Below are 6,159 nucleotides of genomic sequence, written 5' to 3'. Positions count from 1 at the left end.
CTACTCGAAACGGTGCCTGAGGAAGGCCAGCCGCGTCAAGGACCCCACACACTAGAGGTCGCCCGATTAATCAAGTTTTCATAACAATCGGTACTCTGCATTTTTGGACACAGATTACATTGATCTCCACGAGGAGACTGCGTGGCAGGCTGACCACCTGTTACGCGAGTGCAGCAATGGGCCAAGGTAAGTTGCTAGCTAGCATTAAACGTATCTTATAAAAAAACAATCAATCTTAACATAATCACTAGTTAACTACACATGGTTGATGATATTACTAGTTTAACTAGCTTGTCCTGCATTGCAAATAATCTATGCGGTGCCTGTTAATTTATCATCGAATCACAGCCTACTTCATCAAACGGGTGATGATTTAACAAGCGCATTCGTGAAAAAAGCACTGTCGTTACACCAGTGTACCTAACCATAAACATCAATGCCTTTCTTAAAATCAATACATAGGTTTTTTTTTTTTTTTACCTGCATATTTAGTTAAAAGAAATTCACATTAGCAGGCAATATTAACAAGGGAAATTGTGTCACTTCTCTTGCATTCTGTGCAAGCAGAGTCCGGGTATATGCAGCAGTTTGGGCCGCTTGGCTCGTTGCGAACTGTGTGAAGACCATTTCTTCCTAACAAAGACCATAATTCATTTACCAGAATTTTACATAATTATTACATAAAATTGAAGGTTGTGCAATGTAACAGCAATATTTCGCCTTAGGGATGCCACCCGTTCGATTAAATACGGAACAGTTCCGTATTTCCCTGAAAGAATAAACGTTTTGTTTTCGAAATAATAGTTTCTGTGTGTTTATTATATTATAATTAAGTCTATGATTTGATAGAGCAGTCTGACTGAGCGGTGGTAGGCAGCAGCAGGCTCATAAGCATTCATTCAAACAGCACTTTCCTGCGTTTGTCAGCAGCTCTGTGCTTGAAGCACAGCACTGTTTATGACTTCAAGCCTATCCACTCCCGAGACTAGGCTGGCAATACTATAGTGCCTATAAGAACATCCAATAGTCAAAGGTATATGAAATACAAATTGTATAGAGAGAAATAGTCATATAATACCTACAACCTAAAACTTCTTAACTGGGAATATTGAAGAACTGGGACTATTGAACCACCAGCTTTCAAATGTTCTCATGTTCTGAGCAAGGAACTTAAACGTTAGCTTTTTTACATGGCACATATTGCACTTTTACTTTCTTCTCCAACACTGTTTCTGCATTATTTAAACCAAATTGAACATATTTAATTATTTGAGAATAAATTGATTATATTAAGTTAAAATAAGTGTTCATTCAGTATTGTTGTAATTGTTATTATTACAAATATATATAAAAATCGTCCGATTAATCTGTATCGTCTTTTTTTTGGTCCTCCAATAATAGGTATCGACGTTGAAAAATCATAATTGGTCGACCTCTACCACACACCCCAGCTACGAGCTGTTCACTCCCTTACTGTCGTGCAGACAGTATCGGAGCATGAGGTCCGATACCATCAGGCTCAGAGACAAGAAAATATGTTTTGTCCTCACTATAGAAGGCTATATTGGTTTACAGGACTAGTAAAGGCCCAGTGCACTACTTTTGGAAGATTTGTTTTTATTCTAGATTTTTTTTAGGGGGTGCTGCACCCCTACTTCCCGCGGCTATGGCTTCACACACGCATCACAACTGCTACTACCAGACTCTTATTGTGATGCTAAATACTGCACAATTTAAACACATGTAAATATTGGATTATTTATTTTACTAGGCAAGTCAGTTAAGAACAAATTCTTATTTTCAATGACGGCCTAGGAACAGTGGGTTAACTGCCTGTTCAGGGGCAGAACGACAGATTTGTACCTTGTCAGCTCAGGGATATGAACTTGCAACCTTGTGGTTACTAGTCCAACACTCTAACCACTAGGCTACCCAATTGTGCCTTCCTGTATTATATTTATGCTAAAATATTTATTCTATTCTACTGAGCCAGTTACTTTATGTTCGTATTCTTATCTTTTATTATTTCTTACTGTTATTGCATTGTTGAGAAGGACCCTCCAAGTAAGCATTTCGTTGGATGGCTATCCCATAAGTACCACTATTACATCTTGAAACTTTCAAAGTCACTGAGATTTCTTTTTCTAGCCATGGTATCCAAAATAATGGGTAACTTGGCGTTTTTATACACGACCCTAAGCATGATGGGATGTTAATTGCTTAATTAATTCAGGAGCCACACCTGTGTGGAAGCACCTGCTTACAATATACTTTGTGTCCCTCATTTACTCAAATGTGTCCATTATTTAGGCAGCTACCTGTATCTCTGATTTGCTTTTTGGATACTCTTTGTCACGGGTAGGCAACTACACTGAACACAAATATAAACATGATTTAAAAGATTGTACTGAGTTATAGCACATATAAGGAAATCAGTCAATTTAAATAAATAAATTAGGCCCAACTATATGCATTTCACATGGCTGGGAGTACAGCTATACATCTAGTAGGGGAGTGGATCAGAAAACCAATCAGTGTTTGGTGTGACCACCATTTGCCTCATGTAGTGCAACACATCTCCTTCTCATAGAGCTAATCAGGCTGTTGACTGTGGCTTGTGGAATGTTGTCCCACTCTTCAATGGCTGTGTGAAGTTGCTGGATATTGGCGGGAAGTGGTACACGCTTCCAGGAATTGTGTTCAGATCCTTGCGACATGGGGCCATGTATTATCATGATGAAACCTGAGGTGATGCAGCGGATGAATGGCACGACAATGGGCCTCAGGATCTCGTAACGATATCTGTGCATTCAAATTTGCATCAATAAAATGCAATTGTGTTCGTTGTCCATAGCTTATGCTTGCCCATACCATAACCTCACCGCCACCATGGGGCACTCTGTTCACAACGTTGACACCAGCAAACCGCTCACCTACACGTACATCAACCCAGTACAGTTTAAACCAGTATTCATCCGTGAAGAGCACACTTCTCCAGCTTTCCAGTGGCTATCAAAGGTGAGCCTTTGCCCACTGAAGTCGGTTACGACATCGAACTGCTGTCAGGTTAAGACCCTGGTGAAGACGATGAGCACTCAGCTGAGCTTCCCTGAGACGGTTTCAAACAGTTTGTGCATAAATTATTCGGTTGTGCAAACCAACAGTTTCATCAGCTGAGGTTTATGGTAGAGAAATTAACATTACATTCTCTAGCAACAGCTATGGTGGATATTCCTGCAGTCAGAATGCCAATTGCAAGCTCCCTCAACTTGAGACATTTGTGGCATTGTGTTGTGGCTTCGGGACAAGTCTCTGAGTGACTTGAATCCGATCTAACATCTCTGGAGAGACCTGAAAATAGCTGTGCAACGACGTTCCCCATCCAACCTGACAGAGCTTGAGAGAATCTGCAGAGAAGAACTCCCCAAATACAGGTGTGCCAAGCTCACGTAATGGCGCCGGAGAAGATGGCTGCCGTTTTATTGGCTCTTAACCAACCGTGCTATTTCTTTTATTTTTTCGCATTGTTTGTAACAACTTACTTTGTACATAATGTTGCTGCTACCATCTCGTATGACCGAAAAGAGCTTCTGGACATCAGGACAGCGATTACTCACCTTTAATGAGTCGGACGAGAGGGATTTACTCCAGACACCCGAACAGGCCCTCATCCCCGTCATTTGCCGGAGAAAAGGACGGAAGAGGTATCGCAGAAGGAGACCGCGGTACCTTGTGAGAATCCACCAATGAGTGGCTAATCTGCCTTTGCCATCGGTCCAATAGGCCAACATACAATCTCTGGATAATAAATTGGAACAAACTAAAAGCATGTATATCCTACCAACGGGACCTTAACTTTTTTATGACTGGGGGGCAGTATTGAGTAGCTTGGATGAATAAGGTACCTAAAGTAAACGGCCTGCTCCTCAGTCTCAGTTTCTAATATATGCACTTTATTACTAGTATTGGATAGAAAACACTCCAAAGTTTCTAAAACTGTTTGAATGATGTCTGTGAGTATAACAGAACTCATATTGGCAGGCAAAATCCTGAGTTGAAATCAAAACAGGAAGTCAGAAATCTGAGCTTTGTATGTATTCACCAGAGTCCCCAATGAAATCCCCTTGAGATATGAATGATGTTACACTGCCTAGGGGTTCCACTAGATGTCAACCATCAATAGAAATTATAATGAGACTTCTATGATGTTGTGGGAGTGAATGATAGTACCAGTCAGGAAGGTTGGAGCGAGCGGTCGCATCCGCGCTTCGGTCTGCTTCGGTCTGCAGGTTGTATAACTTTACATTGCATTTCATTACATTTCATTATAGTACAACGGTTTGATTTGTCTAATCTTAGCAATTTCTTCTTAGCTAGCTACATAGCCGTCTTTGTATCAAAGATAATTGCGTAATTATCGTATTTCGTCGTCCTCCTATCTGCCCAGCAGCTAGCCAGCTAGCAAACGTTCACCGTCTACCGTAGCACTGTAGTAACTATCACACTCAACTGAACGACTTGATTAGTGTAGTGTTAGCTAGCTACATAGTCGTCTTTGCTGTCTTCGTATCCAAGATAATTGTGTAGTTTAGAGTGTGTAGTCTTAGAGTGATTATCTTAATTTAACGAGGTTAGCTAGCCAGCTATTTGTCGTCCTTAACGTAGGAGTCACTCCTAGCTAGCCAACAGCTAGCCAACGTCTACTGAATAGAATTTTCGCATTCCGGTCGCATTCCGCTTCGCTCCACAGGTAGTATCACATTTTCATTTCATTTCATTACAGTCCCAACGGTGTGATTTGTTTGATCGTAGCTAGCTACATAGCTAGCTACATAGCCGTCTTTGTTTCAAAGATAATTGTGTAGTCTAGAGCGATGTCCTAGGTTAGCTAGCCAGCTATTGTCGTTCTTTTAACGCAACGTAACGTAATCAACACTGCTAGCTAGCCAGCTAGCCCCCGAATAGCAGCATTGTAGAAACTTTACACTCAACGGAACGACTTGATTAGTGTAGTGTCAACAACGCAGCCACTGCCAGCTAGCCTACAAAGTCAACAACGCAGCCACTGCCAGCTAGCCTACCTCAGCAGTACTGTATCATTTTAATCATTTTAGTCAATTAGATTCTTGCTACGTAAGCTTAACTTTCTGAACATTCGAGACGTGTAGTCCACTTGTCATTCCAATCTCCTTTGCATTAGCGTAGCCTCTTCTCTAGCCTGTCAACTATGTGTCTGTCTATCCCTGTTCTCTCCTCTCTGCACAGACCATACAAACGCTCCACACCGCGTGGCCGCGGCCACCCTAATCTGGTGGTCCCGGCGCGCACGACCCACGTGGAGTTCCAGGTCTCCGGTAGCCTCTGGAACTGCCGATCTGCGGCCAACAAGGCAGAGTTCATCTCAGCCTATGCCTCCCTCCAGTCCCTCGACTTCTTGGCACTGACGGAAACATGGATCACCACAGACAACGCCGCTACTCCTACTGCTCTCTCTTCGTCCGCCCACGTGTTCTCGCACACCCCGAGAGCTTCTGGTCAGCGGGGTGGTGGCACCGGGATCCTCATCTCTCCCAAGTGGTCATTCTCTCTTTCTCCCCTTACCCATCTGTCTATCGCCTCCTTTGAATTCCATGCTGTCACAGTTACCAGCCCTTTCAAGCTTAACATCCTTATCATTTATCGCCCTCCAGGTTCCCTCGGAGAGTTCATCAATGAGCTTGATGCCTTGATAAGCTCCTTTCCTGAGGACGGCTCACCTCTCACAGTTCTGGGCGACTTTAACCTCCCCACGTCTACCTTTGACTCATTCCTCTCTGCCTCCTTCTTTCCACTCCTCTCCTCTTTTGACCTCACCCTCTCACCTTCCCCCTACTCACAAGGCAGGCAATACGCTCGACCTCATCTTTACTAGATGCTGTTCTTCCACTAACCTCATTGCAACTCCCCTCCAAGTCTCCGACCACTACCTTGTATCCTTTTCCCTCTCGCTCTCATCCAACACTTCCCACACTGCCCCTACTCGGATGGTATCGCGCCGTCCCAACCTTCGCTCTCTTTCCCCGCTTCTCTCTCCTCTTCCATCCTATCATCTCTTCCCTCTGCTCAAACCTTCTCCAACCTATCTCCTGATTCTGCCTCCTCAACCCTCCTCTCCTCCCT

Source organism: Oncorhynchus nerka, linkage group LG22 (assembly GCF_034236695.1).
Source record: "Oncorhynchus nerka isolate Pitt River linkage group LG22, Oner_Uvic_2.0, whole genome shotgun sequence".
Classification (NCBI taxonomy): Eukaryota; Metazoa; Chordata; class Actinopteri; order Salmoniformes; family Salmonidae; genus Oncorhynchus; species Oncorhynchus nerka.
Note: the sequence above shows the minus strand (reverse complement) of the source record.